This window comes from Chlorocebus sabaeus, chromosome 1, assembly GCF_047675955.1.
Source record: "Chlorocebus sabaeus isolate Y175 chromosome 1, mChlSab1.0.hap1, whole genome shotgun sequence".
Classification (NCBI taxonomy): domain Eukaryota; kingdom Metazoa; phylum Chordata; class Mammalia; order Primates; family Cercopithecidae; genus Chlorocebus; species Chlorocebus sabaeus.
In genome coordinates this window covers 24,374,636-24,397,888 of record NC_132904.1, presented here as the reverse complement: position 1 = coordinate 24,397,888, position 23,253 = coordinate 24,374,636, and the positions used below count along the sequence as shown (strand labels likewise).

Genomic DNA, 23,253 nt, shown 5'->3' with positions numbered 1-23,253 from the left:
CTTCTCTTTTGATTGGCTTTTGAATATCTGTATTTTGGAGATACCAGAATTAACTCAAGCTGTGTAGAATGAAGATTAAAGCAATTCAAAAATGAAACAAGGAAGTGGGGACATAGATGAGAAGACACTCTGCATTTTAAATGTAGCTTTAAATACTGTACAGAGAAACTATAACACTTATGTAATCTTAGGGAGCTCTTGCAAAACCTCACAGAGAAGTGGCATGGAGGGCTTCCCATTACTGGACTCAGGTGTCACAGAGTCAGGTGTTTCATCTTGTTTATCTTTGAATCCAATGACCAAGACAGTATGTGGCACTTAGTGAGTAAGTGCTGGTTGGTTTCTCTCTACTATGGGTGGTGGTTCTGGAGGGTTTGAGCAATGAAGATACTTTAGCAATAAAAACCTTCAGGGAAACATCAAATAAACAAGCTCATCAAAGGTAACAAATGTTGTGCAGCAGATAAAAGCACAGACTTTAGAATGGGAATTTGTTTTAATCCAAACTCAGCTCCTTCTTCCCTAATTAAAATGCAATCCCTTTATCTTTGCCAAGGCTACTTTGGGGCTTTTTCTTAACCATTTTATGTCCTTTTTCTTCTTCCTACATCCTTTATTTTTCTAAGTTTTACTAACACTTATTATTTAATAAGTGGTAGTATAAATATGTGGCTCAACAAATGAATACTGGTTCAGGGAGGGTCCATAGAACACTATCAAGTTCAAAGAGAGAAGTCATCTTTGTTCACAGAATATGAAGAAATAGAAATATATATGTACACACACACACACACACACACACACACACCTGACATGGGCTTTGCAATAACAGGTCTTGATTTAAATCTTAGCTCAGTCAAGTTATATTTATCTATCTATTTATTTATTTATTTATTTAGTTAGTTAGTTATTCTTTTTGGTGGAGGAGAGGACAGAGTCTCACTCTATTGCCCAGGCCGGAGTACAGTGGTGCAATCTCGGCTCACTGCAACCTGCTCCTCCTGGGTTCAAGTGATTCTCCCTTCTCAGCCTCCCTAGTAGCTGGGATTATAGGGGCCCAGCACCATACCTGGCTAGTTTTTGTATTTTTAGTAGAGACAGGGTTTCACCATGTTGGCCAGGCTGATCTCGAACCCCTGACCTTAGGTGATCCCATCCGCCTCGGCCTCCCAAAGTGCTGGGATTGCAGAGGTTAGCCACCGCGCCGAGCCCCAAGTTATATTTCTAAGTTCCAGTTACCTCTGCTACAAAATGGGAATGAGAATATCTAACAGAAATAGGCCAATAATGTACATTATTTTAGGGAAATGGAGTTATAGACAAATTTTATTTTTTATATTTATACTTTATAATGTTTGATTTGTATTTTATGTACTTTGTAGGCAAAAAATCAATGAAGTTATAAAAATGAAATACATATATGTAAAAATGAATTCCTGAATTGAAAACTTATAGACTAAATAAAATGAGTAAAAAGTTTGATAAACAATGACCCTTGTAAATGTACATCCTTCTCTTATGTTATACATAAAATAGTGGGCAGGGTATATTGACAGGTCATAGTCACATTTGGAAGATGTATTTCTCACAATTAGCTTCCAGGGTTGTTTTTCTTTTTATTTAAGGATCAATGGAAGTGTTAGTGTGAGGTTAAATATTTCAGCATAAAAGACTGACTAATAAAGGATGGAAAACTGTAGGAAAACAGTATAAACTAAGTGGTTCTTTCAATAATGATTCCTAATTCTTAGGCTCCAAACTAAGATCACAAATTGGTGTTTATGCTAGTATGCTTAAAGAAGCTTGGCTTTTCACAGTTAAAGATATTATAACCTCATTTATATATATATATACACACACATATATATACACACACACATATATGATATATATGTCAAATAATCTTTAAGTTTGTTACAGATGAAAGGAAGTTGGTTTTAGAGTTTACAGATTTCATTAAATAAACGTTATTTCCTCAAATGATCTATGAAAAACTACCAGAATCAAATATTTGAATTTTACTAGCAAGCGCCACACAAGTGCAGTAAAATGCTGCTTTCTGATAAGTCTGACGACTACAACTACGATGTTCGTACTAACATTTAGACGTAATTTACTTTAGAAATAAATGCTTGGCTGGGGACAGTGGCTCACAACTGTAATCCTAACACTTTGGAAGTTCAAGGCAGGAAGATCCCTGGAGCCTGGGAGTTAGAGATCAGCTTGGGAAACATAGTGAGACTTATTTCTTCAAAAAATAAGAAAAAAAAAATTAGCCAGACATAGTGGTGCATGCCTGTAGTCTCAGCTACTTTGGAAGCTGAGGCAGGTGGCAGGGGGTGTTGCATGAGTCCAGGGATTTGAAATTACAATAAGCTATGATAGTGCCATTGTTCTCCTGACTGGGCAACAGAGCAAGACACTGTCTGTAAAAAAAATAAAAAAGAAAGAAAAAAAGAAATGGCTTATTTTTACATATTTGGCTAGCAAAAACTTAGATTACCTTTATTAAAATTTACCTGATCTCCATTTAGGAAATTAAAAAATAAATCAATCAATAAAAACAGGGTCCATGGCTAATTACAAAACATATTAACGTGTTTACTTTTTGACTTACAGACTTTTCCTCATAGCCTAAGGCAGTCTTACGAAAAGATTCCCAACACTCCCATCCCTCCAGGTAAAATAACAAAGGAAATCAATAACTTTAACAGCCAGGTAATATTTACCAGGCCTTTCTTATGGCAATTTCACCCAGGTCATCCATGATAGAATTCTCAACCTTGACCTCCAGTACCCCAATTGGGTGTGTGTTACTGAAATGAATTTAAATCTCAATTACAATTAAGCTAGTTGTCTACAGGAAGATTTTTCTTAAGCTTTTCCAGATACATCCCAAGGTCCTGGCCTATAGGCCTCATTAAATTTCTCAGCCACTCTAGAGATCCTCAGGCTTTGGAGAGCTAAGTGAGGCTTATTGTTGAAGCCTTGCTAAAGGAGCTCACCTTCAAATAGGACAGAAAGAATATATACACAGACACATACATAGTAGTATGTTTACAAAACTACAAGACCTGTCTACCAAAATGCAGTGACAACTCAAGGAGCTCATAATCAGTAGGGGAAAATCAGAAGAAAAAGCTACATAAAGATGCTACCCACTCCAGTAACTGAAGAAGAACCAATTTTTTTTTTTTTTTTTTTTTTTTTTTTTTTTTTTTTTTTTTTTTTTTTTTGAGACGGAGTCTCTCTCTATCTCCCAGACTGGAATGCAGTGGCGGGATCTCAGCTCACTGCAAGCTCCACCTCCCGGGTTCACGCCATTCTCCTGCCTCAGCCTCCTCAGTAGCTGGGACTACAGGCGCCCGCCACCACACCCGGCTAATTTCTTTTTTTTGTATTTTTAGTAGAGACGGGGTTTCACTGTGTTAGCCAGGATGGTCTCAATCTCCTGACCTCGTGATTCACCCACCTCCGCCTCTCAAAGTGCTGGGATTACAGGCATGAACCACCACGCCCGGTCAGAAGATCCTAAATTTTATAGGCAGAAATGGGGAAAAAAACAATTCAGGAAGAAGGAACAACATAAGTAAAAAGAAGATGCATAAAAAGGAGGGCACAATCTCATGCCTGGTGTGCTTTGGCCCAGATGAGCAGCAAAACATGAGCCTCTCAGACATTGGGGCAACTAAGGTCTAAGGTGGGCCTGCCCCAGGTGAAGTGCAATGAGCAACCTTGGACACCTTCTGCTCATCTAGGTTGTGTGAATGAAGCCAAGGAGGTTTTCTCCCACTGGACATCTACCTCAGTGGCCAGCTGCCAATACATCTCTACCCATTGTGGAAAAGGAGTACATGAAGATGACTGCATGGCAGCAGTCTAAGGCACTCAGCCTAAGGATCATGGTTTATGGGTAAGGGAGATCCAGGTGAGAGATCTAAACCTCTTTTTCAGGAAGAGCAAGTAAAAGTTGAGCTGGGAAAACTACCCTATCTTACCAAGTACAAAGACATTGGTAATGGTATCTCAGAAAGTAAAGGAAAACCAACTAAAGCCCTATACCATAAGAAAGGCTCGGCCGGGCGCGGTGGCTCAAGCCTGTAATCCCAGCACTTTGGGAGGCCGAGACGGGCGGATCACGAGGTCAGGAGATCAAGACCATCCTGGCTAACCCGGTGAAACCCCGTCTCTACTAAAAAATACAAAAATCTAGCTGGGCGAGGTGGCAGGCGCCTGTAGTCCCAGCTACTCGGGAGGCTGAGGCAGGAGAATGGCGTGAACCCGGGAGGCGGAGCTTGCAGTGAGCTGAGATCCGGCCACTGCACTCCAGCCTGGGCGACAGAGCGAAACTCCGCCTCAAAAAAAAAAAAAAAAAAAAAAAAAGAAAGGCTCAAAATGATATACAACAAGCAGGCTTAGGATAGAGAAGTGGCATTAGGTTTTAACTGTCAATGTTCTCATAAATACCCCAAATGCCTCCAGATGGGCAGGTCACTATCTAGCATACCAGGCTTTCTTGAAGAGGTGGCTATAGTATATAACATGTAACAGGGATAACCTGTGGCATCTTCAACTAGGCAGTGGAAATGAGATCTCATGACTGGCCAGATGAGATCCTTCCTAACCCACTCAGAGACAAAGATTCATTTTATTCATGAAAATTGTCCACAGTTATTTCTGGGAATCTCAGTCCCATCTCACATTGCTTAGGAAATGTTCACTCACTCTGTCTTCTTTGGCAAGGTGCTATGCTACCATCTCCTTGGCAGTGAGCACCCTGAGAATGCTGGTCTGAGGCACAGTCATCTTCCTCTGATGGTCCTTCAAGATCTTCAGTTGAGAACATTGCATTGGCATCTGTGGTAGGATGATCATTCCCTCCTTAATCCTGCTCATTTCCCAGGTTAATTACTCTTCCAGGCACTCGGATTCTTCAGTTTCTGTTCTAACTCTATGAACATTTAAAAGTGCCTTTTGGCAAAACCAAGTTTTATACCCTCTTCTCGATTTCTATTGATGCTTTCTTCTCTCTTGGGCAACTCTACCACACATCTGTTTCTTCTAATATTTTAAGCTAATTAAAAAAAACAAACAAACAAAAAAACACACAAAAAACTATCCCCTTCCCTGTATGTGAAATAAGCTGACTACAGGTTTCAAAGTCCATCAATTCTACAGCAGGCAATCTCTAAATTTCAGTCTGGAGGATTAGATCAAGTGACTAAGTACAGAATGAAAACAGGTAACCAATATTTTTAGAGTGCTGTCATATAGATTACCTTGTTCAAACCTTTTTTTTTTTTTTTTTTTTTTTTTTTTTTTTTTTTTTTTTTAGAAATGGAGTCTGTCTCCCAGACTGGAGTGCAGTGGCGCGATCTCGGCTCACTGCAAGCTCTGCCTCCAGGGTTCATGCCAGTCTCCTGCCTCAGCCTCCCGAGTAGCTGGTACTACAGGCGCCCACCACCACACCCGGCTAATTTTTTTTATTTTTAGTAGAGACGAGGTTTCACCGTGTTAGCCAGGATGGTCTCAATCTTCTGACATCATGATCTGCCCGCCTTGGCGTCTCAAAGTGTTGGGATTACAGGTGTGAACCACTGTGCCCTGCCCAAACTTTTAATTATCCTTTGAAGTAGATATTATTTATTTTTGCATAATATGAATGAAGGATCATCTAAATTTACTACAGTTAACAACCACCTCCTTATCTTTCACCCCAAATCTCTCGTTCCTTAGAGCTCTCTACCTCAGTAAATGGGATTTCAAAGCTTCCATTTACTCAGACCAAACATGTTGGAATTCTTCTTAATCTCTATCTTACATCCTGTTTTTAATCATCCCACAAATTAAATATACTCAAAAAATATATAAAATCCAACCAATTCTTACCACTTTCACCTCTACCACCGTGGTCCAAGAAATTATCATCTTCCACGTGGATTAGAGCAATATTCTGCTAATTGTTCTCCCTTCCACTCTCATCTCCCTTCAGTCTATACTCATCACAGAAGCCAGGGAGATCTAGCACCCTATTCCAGTCCTTCCCGCCTCCTGGACTTCACTCCTTAATTCTAGCACTGGCTAATTTATGGTCCTTTATGTTCCTCAAATGCATAAATCATGCTTCCACCTCAGGTCCTCTCCACTTGCTTCATCTACTGGAAAAGATTTTCTCCTATGTTTGCATGCCTCAGCTTCTCACCTCCTTCCTAGCTTTCTCAGCTTCATAATGATTCCTTCCCTGACTATAATTTAAAATTGCAATGTGCTCCTGTGAAAGCACTATCTGTTCCTTACCTACTTCATATTTTTTCTGTAGAACTTATCCCCCATTCAACATAACATATTTACTTAAAATTATTTTGTTTTACTTTTTTGCTTATTGACTGTCTCTGTCCACTAAAATATGGGTATGTGAGGGTTGATATTTATATTTGTGCTGTACTCTGCTATATCTCCAAAGCCAAGAATAGTGTCTGACTCATGGGGAGTGCTCAATAAACATTTATGGAATGTTTATTCCACATAAACAATGGAATACTGAATTAATCAACACATGCTAAGCAATGCATATATCTGGAGAATTACTGACTTGTGTTCCATTTCTTCCTCTGTAATTCATTGGCTCTTGACCTTGTGCATAAGTCTCTCTTAGTCATAGTCTGATTTGCCACATCTGTAAAATAGAAATAATTTTAAGATATCACCTAAAATGACAAATGTGAAAATGCCTAGGACATAGTATTCATGAAGAAGATGGTGATTGCTATTGTTGTTATTAAAATATATTTAATAACCTGTGGGATGCCATATTCAATCTTAGTTAAATGGAGGAAATTCTACTTTTTTTCCACAAAGAATGAAGGCATATGAATTAATTAAAATAAATAAAATAATACATGTGACAACGTCTAGCTCAGGGTCTAATCCACAGAAGGTCTATAATGAATGGTTTTTTCCATTGGTCAAGTATTTTTTTTTTCTTTTCTTAAAAATTATGTGATGCACTACATTTCTTGACTTCAGAAGTAGTTTAACATCATGGGGAATTGGAAGGATTTTATAAAGTATAAGACTTAATATATGATGTTGCTATAAGAGTGCCTTACCTAGGGCTTCCCTATTCAATTTTTGAGCTTGTAGTGGCCAAGAATATGGATTCTTCAAGGCAGGCTTAACAGCTCCAAGGCTCTGAAGTTGGTGGCCCTTTGTTAAAGAGATTTCTTTTTCAACTTCAGGAAATCCTCAAGGCCTTCCTTGGTTTTTAGTTCCTATCAAAAGCATTAGAATTCCTACGGAGGAATTCTTACAACTTTTCATCTTGCAGATATCCTACCCCCCAAAAGGAACACTTTGTTATAGTTATTGAGAAAAAACAAAAACAAAAACAAAAACACCTCGTTTCCATCAAAATCAATTCAGCTAATTAGCAAATATAATATCATGTGGTATAATTTTCTTTTGACAAATCCAACGAAGGCAAGTCAGAGTTTTGCCAGTAGAATACTGAAGCCCCCTTTGTACTGGCCTGCACCAGCCTGTGAGAGAATATTCTACACTTCTCTTCCCAGCTCAGTCTTCAGTGACATCACATTGGTGGGTGAAATGGCTACAGAGACAGTAGTCATACCACAGAAACATGCAAATATTACACATATCACAAATTAGAGCCAGATTTGTTCTCAGAGAACTGATTTTTCAGTACACCATTGGTTCTACCTTGTCATTTTCAAGTGTATGAAATAAACACCCTTTCGCTCGACAATTTGTTATTGCTGTGCCTTCTTTGTGCAAGACATTCAATTTAGGAGTAGCTTTCTGTAATAGATGCATACCATTTGGTTGAATAGAATGTTTGTCTCAAATTGTTTTACTGCCTTAAAATTTCTGCTTTATGGTGTGGTCTCTTGAACAGTAAATGTGTTCTGTGAAACATTTTGCTTTACTGCAGTGGCATTTCCTTGTATTTGCAACATGAATATGGAGCTTAAAGATATAAAATCTAAGAAATCAAGCATAACGAAATCCTGTGATTTTTGAGCATATTTGTCACTGGATAAGAAAAAGTGAGGAGAAACTGATGCACTACCAATATTATGATTGTTTCACCTAGTGGATTAAGCAGGATTGGAACCTTCACACAGACTGATTTTTTTTTTTTTTTTCCCCAAAAGGTTCTTTAGATTCACCTGGAAACTTCTGAAATTATGTTTGATAAGTTAGAATATGTCAAGGAGATGCAATCACTCTGATTATATCCTCTCAGTTGGTTACCTATCACTTCTCAGACCTTAACTTGGTCATCTGAAGGTAGCTGGCTAAATCATATATCACACAGTCAGAAAAACTGTGAAATCACATTCAGGATGATGGCAATAAATAATGGCTGCCACTCTTTTACATGTATTTTTAATACTTTTAATATTTTATTAGCTTTTATATTTCTAGCTTTGCTTTGAAGATTAAATAAATATTTTGTTAAGATATTTCTCATGGGCTTTTTACCTTCGAACTAACTCATACAAGTTCCTTTTATTTCTATCCTATTTTGTTTTACTGCATTGAGGGAAGAAATATTCGGAAATAAAAATTTTTAAATTTGTATTTTCTCATGAACTATTGTCTCTATCATGTTAGGTACTTTTTAAAGAGATGCAATATTTTTTTCTTCAAGGAGTGAAGCTTTTCAATTACCCAGAGAAATAAATATAAACTATACATTTTCTATATTTTTTTCTTAAAAAAAGGACAAAACAATCCCATAATATTTTAAATACGTTATAACAATAGGAATCTCTCTTCCTAACCAAAAAATTGTTATTTTTGTTATTATTTCTAAATTTCTAATAATACTTATTTTGTTTCATATATTTATATATTTTTTAATGATATTTTAATTCTGAATAGAATAACATTAGATTCAAAAATACATCATAAGAATATACGACAAATTTTAAAAATCTAACAAACTTTGTACATCTCGAAGCCCACATAATAGGGTAATTTTCTGTTAATATAGACTATTGTTTATATTGAGTACTATATAGCACTCTGAATATTTCCATTTGTGGCAACTACAAAGTTTAAGGCAGATAAAATTACTTCCATAATATTCCAAATGCTGGGGGTTTTAAGTTTATAATTCTAAGCCTAATTTTCTATATAGGAAACTATCAAAGTGAATTTCTATAAAATAAAGTGTACAAGAATAAACATACTTGACCTATTTTAATGTGCTATTCTTATTCTCATTCTTCACTGAAAATTGCTTGTAAATATAAATTTAAGTATAAAGTAAAAATCATCCTTCTTCAAACCCCACTCTTTCTACTTATTTTATAGCTCTAGGCACTCATGAAAAGCTTTTCAGTTAAAGAGCAAACCAACAGAATGAAAATCAGAATTTTACTATTATTATTATTAGTCTTGTAAATATTCACTATTTAGGAAGCCCCCTAAGCATACATTGCCTTATTAAATATACAAAATCAAAGCTGATGCTCTCTAACAGTTTATAATGTAGGTCAGAAAGAGGTCTTTTTTTCTCTGCCTGTTATGAGCAGAGACCTCTCCTGCTTTCTCAGCAAGCCCCTTGCCTTGCATGAAACATGGCTTAGTTTTGCTCCATCAGGGTTTGTAGCATCAGCATTATTGCTTGCTCTCCATCAGGGTTCTTGCTGGTTTGCCTCTGGCATCGCTGGTCCAAGAGTGAAGTGCTGGAGAGTTTGTTAGCTATGTCTCTGCCTTTCTGTCAAAGCGTTTTTATATTTGTGAATAGTTATTTCCTAAGGTACCTGGAAAGTCATTGTTTATGGGATTCCCCAGCTTCATAGACTTTCTAATAAATTGACAAAATTCAGAGCCCTTCCTTAATTTATCAGGTTAAAATTAATGCTCATTTTCAAGGACAGCCATGTTAAATCTTGTCATCATAGTTTGCTTTTTTTTTTTTTTTTTTTAACGCTTTGTAATAATTTTGTTTTTGCTTGTGTGTGATGGATGGGTGGGACTGACCTTTCACCCAAAGACCACCAGTCTATTTATGTGGTATAATATAAGGCTATTGCAGTTGACAGTTGGGGCAAGACAGTGTATGATTTAAGGCATTTAATTTAAAATACATGCAAGTATATGTGTAAAGAATGATGTTTGTCTTTCTTCTGTTGCTACCAAAACAAGAACAGTAATCACTTGAGTTCATCTGTAGAGATAGGATTTTACAGAAATAATTCTCTAACTTGATAAAGAATAAAGAAATATGAAATATGAACATATTATATCTAGAAGTGTTAAAGAATTCCTCTTCTGTAGAAGTTTTGTAAGACATAAAACAGATTACTTCCCATCAGCTCAATGTGATCTCTCTCCCTCTGTTAACTCCCATAGCAAGCCATGTGTGATGACTAATGTACTACATTAGGCACTAGCAGCAGACAAAGATGAACAAGACACTGCCTTGCTCTGAGAGATGAAATACAACTTTTTACCTTGTATGTTATAGTTATGTTGATCTTTCTATTTTATCACTGTTAATGACCCTGTATTACTTAGTAATTATTTCTGTATCATACATATTTATGGTCCCCTCAGCACCTAGAATATTTAACACATAGACCAATTTGTTAAATGAATTCATTTAATAATTATTCTTTCATTCAACAATTATTTGCAAGCTCCTACTATCTAAGGCAATTATCTCTTTAAGATGGTTTTGCATGTAATCCTACCCTGCCAGGAAATAAACTCAGTAGAGATTTTTTCTTTTTTCTTTTTGTAAATTCATAGTTCCACTTTGATTATTATGCTAACATTTTAGACATCAAAATAGAGCCATCAAAATGTCTACAAAAATGCTTCCAAGGGACTTCCACTTACAAAAGGATAAAACAGACCATTTTTTCCTTCCTATTTATCCCATTAAATGCAACCAGAAATCCCAGACTTTTTTTTTTTTTTTTTTGAAAAATGCAGAAGACCTTGAAAAGCAGAGTGAAGAAGGAAGACCATACAAGAAGCTCTAGATCCAAGTAATGACATGGTGGTAGGTTCCTGGATTTTTGTTTTGGCTCCATATATCCCAGATTTGGAGCTGAAGAGATCAGAAACCCAGAAATGACAATAGGTGCATATATATCCACACACAGAGAGAAACAACATTTGACTCTCTCCAGCCAAAGGACAAGGATAGGGCAAAGACAGAAAAATTTGAGGCAATTAACACATTCATCCACCCATACATAAGAGAAAAATGTATGGCTTTATCCTCACCTAGGCCATCAATGCCCTAATGAATACTCTACATTTCTACCTTCACCACGCTATGACAAGGTCCCCCCAGTTTCCATCAGGGTAGTGTCAAAGAAGATCACATAGAAGCCAGGACATTCATCCCTGCCAGGCAGTAACCAGGCCACCCTCCACCCTTTGTATCATGAGTGGAGATAAAATAGGGATCCTGAACTTCTACCCCTACCATCCCTATATGTTGGGATGGTGTCAAACTAGGCTTAGAGGAGAGTCAGGACTTTCACCACCATCCCGGAATAATGACACCAATACCCAACGCCACTTCCCCCATCAGCATGGTGTAGTGGTGAACAAAAGGGTAATAGTTACAGGGCATTCCTATTCCTCCCAGCCAGGGAGGTATCAATGGAAGTCTAATGGGAGCAGGAAGGCCTATCCATGCCAGCAGTAATAAAGAGCTCCTGCCCACTTATATATAAGCAAAGGGCAAGTGAAGACACATGAGCTTCTACCTCCAACTGCCATTAATTCTCCTCCCACTTCTAGAGCAATATTGGAGAAAGCCAACCAAAACTGAAGGTTTATACAATATCCAGAATCTCATAACATCATACCCAAAATGTCTAGGTTTCAACTGCAAACTACTTATTACACTAACAGTCAGGGAGATTTTAAATGAAATGGAAAAAAAAGTCATTAGATGCTAGTATCAAGGAGAGCAAATGGACATCCAGCAAATGCCACAGACAATACAATAAAATTTGACTTCAGTTTCATACCTTATAAAAATTAATTCAAAATGGATTATGCACTTATAACTAATAAATAAATAAAACTATAAAACTTTTGGGAAAAAACAGAAGATAAACTTTGGAGTCTAGAACTAGGCAAAGAGTTCTTAGATTGGAAACTGATAGCATGGACGTAAAGCGCAAAACTGATAAATGGGACTTCATCAAAATTAAAGTCTTTTGTTCTGTAAAAGACTTAAGAGGATGAGAGGATAAGCTACAGATGGAGAGAAAATATTTGCAAACTAGCTATGTAATAATGTTTAATATACAGAAGATATTTAAAAATCTCAAAATGCAGCTGTAAAAAGAACCCCAAAAAATCCAATTAGAAAATGGGCAAAATATATGAACTTTATATATATAAAATACATGAACTGTATATTATTTTGGTTCAAAGGATGTACAGATGGCAAATAAGTGCATGAAATGATGTCAAACATCATTAGTTATTATAAAAGTGAAAATTAAAGCTGCAAGGAGTTATTGTGACATACCTATCAGGATAATTAAAATAAAAAATAATGACAGCAACAAATGCAACCAAGGCTTTTGAGAAAGTGAATCACTTGTACATTTCTGACAGGAATGTAAAAAGTTACAGTTAATCTGGAAAACTCTTCAGCAGTTAATTTTAAAAACTAATTATGCAACTACCATAGTACCCAGGAATTGCATGTTTAGCCATTTTTTCCCTCAAAATAAAAACTTATATTTACAAAATGTCTGTACAGGAATACCTATAGTGAGTTTCTTTGTAATAGCCCCAACTGGAAGTAACCAAGGCATCCTTCAACAGGTGAATAATTAAACAACCTGTGGTATATCCTTACCAAGAAATATTACTCAGTAGAAAAAAAAATGAACTATTAATGACCTGGATTAATCTTCAGAGAATTATGCTGAGTGAAAACAGCCAATGCCCATAAGCCACATACTGTGTGATTACCTTTAAATAACATTCTTGTAATGACAAAGTTACAGAAATAGGGAACAGTTTAGAAGTTGTTAGTGTTTAAGGGGGAAGTTAGAGATAGGAATGAAGTGGATGTGGCTATGAAAAGAGCAACAGGAGGACTCCTTGTGGTGATAGAAATGGCCTGTATTTTTTGACTGTAGTATATCAATATTCTGGTTATACTATTGTACTATGTAGTTTTGCAAGATATTATCACTGGGTATAAAGAGAGAACAGGCACTAGGGATCTCTGTGTTATTTTTTTTTTACAACTACATGTGAATGTACAATTATTTAAAAACAAAAAAGTTGAATTAAAAATTCAATCATCAGCAATATGACATCTACATATTTGTATCTGTACTGCACGGCAATCATATGAATGTCCTTAGTTGATTTTAAGGAATACTATTCAGTTTATAGCCCTGCTACCTAAGTGGCCATGTTTTCTACAGAATTATCTCATAACCCACAATCCAATGCCACTTGACTAAATCAGGAATGGCACTTGACCAAAAGTGCAGCAAATTTTAATTAAGTCATATTCTATGATCTCAGTGATCAGGTGAATTGAGCCAATCATATTCTCTCTTTTGAAAATTTAAACACACATACACATATACACGGACACAGACATAAACGCACACAGAATACGCTGTGTGCTTGTTATTAAATTACGATTTCTCAGTTCAAGTCCACCCTCCTCTTGCTTTGAGATGCTGGGTCTGGGTCAGTGCAAAGCATATATTTTCCTTTGCCACCTGGCTCCCTGTTTGCCAATACAGGGATACAGAGGGAGAATAGAAGCTTGAAAGGGAAGAAGAAAGTGCTTCCTGCTTCTGACAATGTCGCCCTGTTGGTTCCAGTAGCCATTGCAAAGCAGTTGGTTCTGTTTTGTACATTTTTCTACAATTCCGGAAGAAAAAAAAAAAGCGAATGATAAAACAGTACTAGCTGGCTGGTACCCCTTCCTCAGAGATGCGATTCCAGCTTTGCCTGTGGATTCCTTTTTAGTTTTTCAGGCTGTAACACTGGTTGAGTACTATCCCCCACAAAATTCTGCATCCCAGCTCCATGGGTATCCCAATCTGAGCTTCTAGGGTACAGTCCCAGCTGGCAGCCAGTCCCTAAAGGCAAGATTCTTAGCCCTGTGGAGTCCTTGCTGAGCTTCTAAACTCCCTCTATTTTTCGGGGAACACCCTCACCCAAGACTCCTGTATTCCTTTTCTTCAAAGCCCCTCCTCCAGTATTCTAAATTCTAATAATCTCTGACTCTTACTTTTGTCCCTGCATCCAGGATATCCACTTCCTGTAATTACTATCTTTATGATTCCTCAGTGGTTTTTTTGCCTTTATTATTCGCCAATAACTGGCTAACTATTCTTTGATAATTCTGCATATTAAATAAATGGTATGGTTTCTGTTTCCTGAATGTAACCTGATTCACACAGGTAATTAGCAGCAGGAGCTGAAGCTGTTAAAGGGAAAGCAGCTGCAGAGGCCATGATAGGCTATATGCAAGGCAAATTTTTAAGAGGAACAATTATTAAAAGGGTAAGAAAAATAATCTAACAAAAAAGAACAGAAATGAATAGATAGTCAAGGAGAAGTTGCACAAAGTTTAAAGTCCCTGTTGCTCATAAGAATGACACAAGCATATAAGAAGCTTCTAAAACTGCCTTTCTTTTTTATTCTTGCTTCTTAATTTGGTTTCAGTTCCAGCCCACACGTGTTGCCAGAAAAATTACCTTTTTACATAGGTCACCTAAATGAGTCTTTTTTCTCAATAAACAGAAGAGCCTAAGGAAACATCCTTCCCCACGTATAAATAGAAATATTAAGTTTTATGGCAAGGAAAAAAGACAATTACATATGCTTTTAAAAAGAAAGATTCAAGTCTTCTCTCTCTTGTTGGTTGATATTTATCTGAGTGGCTGGTACCTTATGTTTACCTTACCATTGTTTCCTCATCTTTACAGAGCAGTTCACACTTGCAAACACCTCCATAGTTAGGTTCTTATGTGACTCTCCAAACAAAGTGATACCCCTGAAGATAGATTAACATATCTTCCATTCAGCTTAATCTACATAATGTGATGGAGTTGAGGAAAGAAAGGGTTATCTTCTGGGAGGATCATGAATTATGCATGCAGGACAGATAGCTTTTATAAACGCAACTGAGAGCGAGCTAAGTATTAATAGGAAAATGCATGAGCAAACCTACTACCTTCATTTCCAGTCCACTTATACCATTTTACTTATGCCTTAAAGCATCACAAATAATTCCAGTATTTGCCAGTAAAAGGGAAAGTACAAACTTCTCCTCTACAATGTGCTTAATGTCACTATAATTTGATCTTTTTTTTTTCCCTTCACACAGTGAAACCCCACAGATGAAAGAAGAGATTGTTTCAATTTTGCAGAGCTGATGGCTTCCATTTATAGGTGTGAGTCCCCTTGACTCTTGATGGTATAACAATTATTAACTACAGAGGATGCCACAACCCAATCCTCCAGCTTACAAACTGCCACTTGTTTTGAGTCACTTAAACTTTCATCCTTCCCTACTGGTTCATTCAGACAAGTAGAACTTTCCCAATAGCCCAACAGAAAATATTTTCATGATGTCACCACATCAAGCTTTCCAATCTCCCCAGGTTTTCAAAGAGAGAATCGAAAGCCAGCTACCATTCCCAAACACTTTGTTCCATATTAATGATTGAACCACTGCCCCAGTTACAAAGAAAAGGAGCCAGGGCATCACCATTTGTCTGCCTGTTTCTTTCTGAATCCCACGCAGGACAGTCTGCCACTCTTTCAACTCCTGGGGTCGTGCTCAGAAACATCTGTTCAAGAAACAGTTTGACTCCCGCCCTTCTGCATAAATCACTACTGGTAAAAGTTTTATGAGGTGGCAACTTTTTCCCCCTCCTTTCTCCTTTTGTAACTGACTGAAGCCCAAATGAACAAGATGAAATGGCCAGACATTTAGCCATATGCTGGCATCCACATGTGTACATTCGGGAGGGAAAAGAAGCTGTTAGCTGTAGCAAAGGAGAAATATAATTGTCTGAAATGTAATTAAAAACCTTATAGCCAATGAATCTTTGAAGGATTCTAATGGAGGAAATTATACCTCTCACTTACCTGTAGCAAATTGTTCATAGACCCGTTTCTCTGTTTGCAAAACTTGAACCCACTTAATTTATGGCGATTCCAAAGTAGTTTCAGGATGTTTCCATATTGTTAATCCGCATAAGTTATTCTGGCTTTTCCAGTAACTGCTACATAAAATAGAATAAAAAGATATAATTAGTATTATTTAATGGTCAATAAATGTTGGTAGATTTTAATACCTAGAGCTCACACTAAACACATGCACGCACACACACACCATTTTTGTTTTTTGTATGATAGAAAGTAATGGGAAAAATATTTTCTCTTTTAAAAACTATATCAAATGTTATGATCATTTTGTAAACACAATTACACCTAATAGTAGATCTCCAGATGGCTAGTAAAGGCTAAATAAAAGTTTATTGATTAGAGACTCAATATAATAGTTTTGATTAAAATTTGCTTGTTACTGCATGCCTTAAGAAGGTGGAAAGGAATTTAACATCTGAGACATTACCATGGGCCTGGGGCTATGTGAGTTGCATTTACATGTATTATTCTATTCAATCAGCACAGTAATATTTCTTAAGACCTTGCTATCCACACTGTCTAGCAGATGCTTTTGTTAGTCTCATTTTTCAAAGTGTTATCAGGAGAACCCGCCCTCAATATTTCGACGTAGTTTCTTTCTATTTTCCATAAGTGTTGGCCGGCTGAGAAATAAAGAAAAAGAGTACAAAGAGAGGAATTTTACAGCTGGGCCTCCAGGGGTGACATCCCATATTGGTAGGACCGTGATGCCCACCTGAGCCGCAAAACCAGCAGGATTTTATTAAGGGTTTCCAAAGGGGAGGGTGTGTATGAATGGGTAGTAGGTCACAAAGATCACATGCTTCACAGGGAAAAAAGGAGAACAAAGATCACACACTTCTGAGGAAACAGGACAAAAGGCAAAACAGAACTACTGATGAGGGTCTGTGTTCAGCTTATTGTCTTGATAAACATCTTAAAAAACAGAAAACAGGGTTCAAGAGCAGAGAACCTGTCTGATCTCAAATTTACCAGGGTGGGATTTTTCCCCACCCTAATAAGCCTGAGGGTACTGCAGGAGACCAGGGCGTATTTCAGTCCTTATCTCAACCACATAAGACAGACACTCCCAGAGTGGCCATTTATAGACCTCCCCACAGGAATGCATTCCCTTCCCAGGGTCTTAATTATTAATATTCCTTGCTAGGGAAAGAATTTAGCGATACCTTCCCTACTTGCATGTCCATGTATAGGCTCTCAGCAAGAAGAGAAATATGGCTTTATTCTGCCCGACCCCACAGCCGGTCAGACTTTATGGTTGTCTCCCCTTGTTCCCTGAAAATCACTGTTATTCTGTTCTTTTTCAAGGTGCACTGATTTCATATTGTTCGAACACACATGTTTTACAATCAATTTGTACAGTTAACACAATAGTGGTCCTGAGGTGATGTACATTCTCAGCTTATGAAGATAACAGGATTAAGAGATTAAAGTAAAGACAGGCATAATAAATTATAAAAGTATTAATTTTGGGAAGTGATAAATGTCCATATTAAAATGAAATCTTCACAATTTATGTTCAGAGATTGAAGTAAAGACAGATATAATAAATTATAAAAGTATTATTTGGGAACTGATATATGTCCACATTAAAATGAAATCTTCACAATTTATTTTCCTCTGCCACAGTCCAGTCCCTCCATTTGGGGTCCTTGACTTCCCGCAACAAATTGTAAAGCAAAGACTTATAAATAGGGGAAGTTAGATGACAAGTCCATTTAAACTGAATACAATATTCTCTTGTTTTAGTCAGATGGTGGGGAAGACCATTGATTATTGCTTTGTTCTGTTTAAATAATTAATATCAAAATATTTTTTGTGTTGAATCTGGCCTAAGACAAATGAAAAGAGTTATTTTGGCACTAGGCTAATGAAGAATTCCAAAAAAAAAACTAGATAATGAATTTCCTGTCACAATATATCATAATTATGATGAAACACCTTAACAACTATTAAATAAAATTTGTAGAAGGCTGTTGTTTTGGACTAAACTCCTGCAATAGGCCCCAGTAGACCAAAGGAAAATGGAGCCACTCATGTTAAGTGTCATGCAAAAAACAGGAAAATCTCCAAACAGTGCTTTTTTTTTTTTTCCAAAATAACAAGAGAATCACATAAACCATCTGAAAAAGGGCCAGTCATCCTGACCCAGCATGATAAGGAAGTCTCCTCTACTTTAACTTGCCTAACAAGGAAAGTAACCTGATGTTAACCAATCTGCTTTTATGTATATGCTGTTTGCTTGTTTCTGCTCAAGCTACCTTTCAAAAACTGACTGTTCTGCTATATCCAATGAAGTGCATTCCTATTTTTATAGATGAGATGCTGCCCAATTTATGAATAATTAATAAAAGTCAATTAGATTGTCAAATCCAAATTGTTGAAATTTTGTTATTTGACATCACATAATTTTTTTCTCCATTACATTTGTTTTTGCCTGAAATTGCATATCTATTTAGAATTTACAGTACTCTTTTAACCAAATTTAACAAAATAACTTCCTGTGCATCTAAACTATATTACTTATTTAATTTAACACTCTCTTATATTAATTAATTTTTATTAAGAAACTGTCAGCCATGATAGTTCTCTTTGACCAGCCCATAAGATTCATTATGATATGACAAACCACCCATTAATACCCTCTTGTTCCCGAAAATAGTCAGCTACAGAAAACCCTCTGCCCCCCACATTAAACTTCTCTGATTTGAAACATCCCCATACTGCACAAGTGCCCCCTTGCAGCCAACTAATACTTGTAAAATATACCATTTAGAAAGCCTCTCTAGTTTCCAAAATCCCATCTTAACAGAACATTTGCCAATCAGGTAAGTCTGACTGTTTTCTCATTTTATATCCTAACATGTACTCCCCTTCCTAACACTTTGGAAACTTTACTTAAATGAAAGATATAGCAGAAGTATCCCCTTGCCACAAGTTTATGAATAAACAATCTATGTAAATTTTTTTATCAGACTTGGTTTTGATCAATGTCATTCTGTTTTATTACAGGAATATTTAGGATAATGTGTCCAGGAATATTTAGCATAATAAGTTTAGAGGGAAGTGTCTTAACATATTCAGCAATTTGCAGATCCTTCCTGGTACATAGTAAGAAAACATAGTAGAACTAATTAAAAAGAGATGGGGTAGGGTAGAGGAGAGAGAGAGAGAAAGAAAAAGAAAGAAAAAAGTCCTGAATTACATGGGAGAATGAAGATCAAAGTTGGAATGTAGAATAAGTAATTGTCCAATTCTTGTTCAATTGATGAAATACTTAGAAGATATTTAATCTACCACTGTCATATGCCATTGTTAAAACTTAATAAATTACCCATCTATTGGAGATCCTCTATAAGCTAGGTACCAGTTAAGCAATTTCCATGCATTATCTAATTTATTCACTAGGGAAAAATTGGTGCATCGGTGGAAAACTATATATTATATTTAGTACACCCTTCTGCTTATCAGAAGGTGATTCTATGGAAGAAGTCTACAGAATTTACAACTCTGCAAATTGTAAATAACTGCTAGAAATGCAAAATAATTTTTCTCTGTAGAAATTTTTTTCTGTTCAATAGTGTGGTTCATTTGACTTCCTTCTCCACTGTGGAAGAAGCTAGTTTTGCTTGCATTAACATATCTATTTCAATATTTCTCATTTATGCTTGTGTCTTTATTTTGAATTTTCCTTTGAAGTGGCTATAATACTGTGGTTCTCTCATTGATAAATGAGCTATAAAAAGTCTTTAACGTCTGTTCATTTTATATCTGTATGAGAGTTGTGATTTTACCTTTTTTGAATTTGATCTTTTGACCATTCTTTACAATAGCTCAATTGGGGATAGATATTATTGAATATTTTACAGAAAAGTCTTAGCAGGGTCTCATTACTTTCCTGAAAGCCACAAATATCCACTGGGCACCTCCTGACTGTTAGGTACTATGCTAGATGCCAGGGCTGCAAAGCTGAACAAGGTTGTCTTTAGCCTCAGGGTCAAGGAAACAAGAGTAAATCTTTAGTGAAGGTTGCCTTATATGTAAGCTGCTTTCATAGATATCTAGGAACTAAAAACATTTAATGAATACTTACTACCCAAAATTCACTTGCTATATAAAATATTGAACTCAAATAGATTCAAACAGTTTTATACTCTTTATCTCAACTTGCTCTGTGAATTCTTGCTAACTAAATTCAGGAACAAAATAGACTTTATAGGAAGAAATACTTGATTACTATCTTCTAATCCTTCAAGTCACCTTATGAGGTAGGCATTCTTCCCATTTTTATAGATAAGAAAAATGAGGCTCCGACAAAGTAGTGCTTAAAAAATGTCACAGCACTAAAGAATAAGAAGAGATAGCAGGATCACACAACCCAATGTCCTCATTTAATAGATGGAAAACCAGAGCTCATGGGAGACAGAGTAGCACCCTAAAATCTCATGTCTAGCTAGGAGCAGGACTGGATGCTCCAACAATTGCTTCTACCTTCTACTGCATCTTTCTACTTATCTGAGACAATGAGGAAGGAGAATGGACCACATAACAGAATCAGTGAGACAAGAGAGAAAAAATTCTTAAACTTCTTTTAAGATTTTCAGGAGGCCCCAAGGGGGCTGATATGGTTTGGCTCTGTGTCTCTGCCCAAATCAACTTGATTATAATCCCCATAATCCCCACATGTCAAGGGTGGGAACAGGTGAAGGTAATTGAATCATGGGGACAGTTTCCCCATGCTGTTCTCATGATAGTGAGTCAATTCTCATGAGATTTGATGGTTTTATAAGCATCTCATTCTCTCTCCAGCTACCCTGTGAAGAAGCGCCTTCTGCTATGATTGTAAGTTTCATGAGGCTTTCCCATCTATGGGGAACTGGGAGTCAATTAAACTTCTGTTTTAAATAAATTACTCAGCCTCAGGCAGTTCTTCATAGCAGGCTGAGAATGTACTAATGTAGTTAATTGGTACCAGGAGTTGGGTGCTGATATAAAGATACCTGAAAATGTGGAAGTGACTTTGGAATTGGGTAACAGGCAGAGGTTGGAACAGTTTGGAGGGCTCAGAATAAGACAGAAAAATGTGGGAAAGTTTGGAACTTCGTAGGTACTTGTTGAATGGCTTTGACCAAAATTTTGATAGTGATATGGAAAATGAAGACTAGGTTGAGGTGGTCTCAAATGGAGATGAGTAACTTGTTGGGAACTGTGGTAAAGGTCACTCTTGCTATGCTTTAGCAAAGGGACTGGTGGCATTTTGCCCCAGCCCTGGAGATCTGTGGAACTTCGAACTTGAGAGAGATGATTTCCAGAGGAAATTTCTAACCAACAAAGCATTCAAGAGGTAATGTGGGTTCTTTTAGAAGCGATTCAGTTTTATGCATTCACAAAGATATGGTTTGGAATTGAAACTTATGTTTGAAAAGAAAGCAGAGCATGAAACTTTGGAAAATTTGCAGCCTGATGATGCAATAGAAAAGAAAACCTCATTTTCTGAGGAGAAATTCAAGCTCACCACAGAACTTTGCATAAGTAATGAGGAGCAAAATGTTAATCACCAAGAAAATGGGGAAAATATCTCCAGGATATGTCAGAGGTCTTCACAGCAGCCCCACCCATCACAGGCCAAGAAGCCTAGGAGAAAAAAACTGGTTTCATGGGCCGAGCTGAAGGCCTTGCTGCTTTTTGCAGTCCTGGGACTTGGTGTCCTGCATTCCAGCTGGACTTTTTAAAATGTGGCCAAGATACAGCTCAGGCCATTGCTTCAAAAGGTGCAGGCCCCAAGACTTGTCAGCTTTCATGTGGTGTTGATCGTGAGGGTGCACAGAAGAATTGAGGTTGGGGAACCTCCACCTAGATTTCAGAGGATGTATGGAAATACCTGCATATCCAGACAGAAGTTGGTTGAGGGGCATAGCCCTCATAGAGAACCTCTGCTAGGGCAGCGCAGATGGGAAATGTGGGGTTGGAACGCCCACACAGAGTCCCCACTAGTGTACTGCCTAGTGGAGCTGTGAGATGAGGGCCACCATGCTCCAGACCCTAGAATGGTAGATCCACAGACAGTTTGCACTGTGTGCTGGGAAAAGTCACAGACACTCAATTCCAGCCCATGAAAGAGGCCGGGAGGGCTGCTATTCCCTGCAAAGCCACGGGCGTAGAGCTGCCCAAGCCCATGGTAGCTCACTTCTTGCATCAGTGTGCCCTGAATGTGAGAAATTGAATCAGAGGAGCTCATTTTGGAAGTTTAAGGTTTAATTCCTGCCCTGTTGGATTTTGGACTTGCATGGGGCCTGCAGCCCCTTTGTTTTGGCCAATTTCTCCCATTTAGAATGGGTGTATTTACGTAATGCTTGAACTCCCATTGTATCTAGGAAGTAATTAACTTGCTTTTGATTTTACAGGTTCATAGGCAGAAAGGACTTGCTTTGTCTCAGATGAGAATTTGAACTTTGACTTTTGGGTTAATACTGAATTAAGACTTTGAGGAACTGTTGGAAGGGCATTATTGGTTTGAAAGTTGAGGCCATGAGATTTTGGAGGTGTCAGGAGGGAGTGATATTGTTTGGCTCTGTGTTCCCATCCAAATCTCACCTTGAATTATAATCCCCATAATCCCCACATGTCAAAGACAGGACCAGGTGGAGATAATTGAATCATGGTGGTGGTTTCCCCTATGCCATTCTCTTGATAGTGAGTGAGTTCTCGCAAGATCTGATGGTTTTATAAGTGTCTGGCATTTCCACTGTTGTCACTAATTCTCTCTCCTGCTGCCCTGTGAAGAGGTTCATTTCACCGTGATTGTAAGTTTCCTGAGGCCTCCCCAGCCATGCAAAAATGTGAGTCAATTGAATCTCTTTTCTTTATGAATTAACCAGTCTCAGGTATTTCTTCATAGCAGTGTGAGAACAGACCAAATAGGGTCCCTTTTCAACTTCATTTACCTAGTTATTTATTCACTTAGCTGATCTGAAGATTTATCTGAATTCATTTTCACATCTACTTTAATATAATTTTGCATGTGTATTAATCTCATGCTTAAGTAATACC

At 37.2% G+C, this 23,253-nt stretch overlaps 1 long non-coding RNA gene across 1 annotated transcript in view; it reads right to left on the bottom strand.

The window, feature by feature from the left end:
• Positions 1 to 23,253, bottom strand: part of LOC140711955 (uncharacterized) — a 298,011-nt gene that overhangs the window by 18,382 nt on the left and 256,376 nt on the right. The window contains exon 2 of the long non-coding RNA XR_012093300.1: positions 16,144 to 16,280. This is a non-coding gene — a long non-coding RNA (uncharacterized lncRNA). The remainder of the gene's footprint in view (positions 1 to 16,143; positions 16,281 to 23,253) is intronic.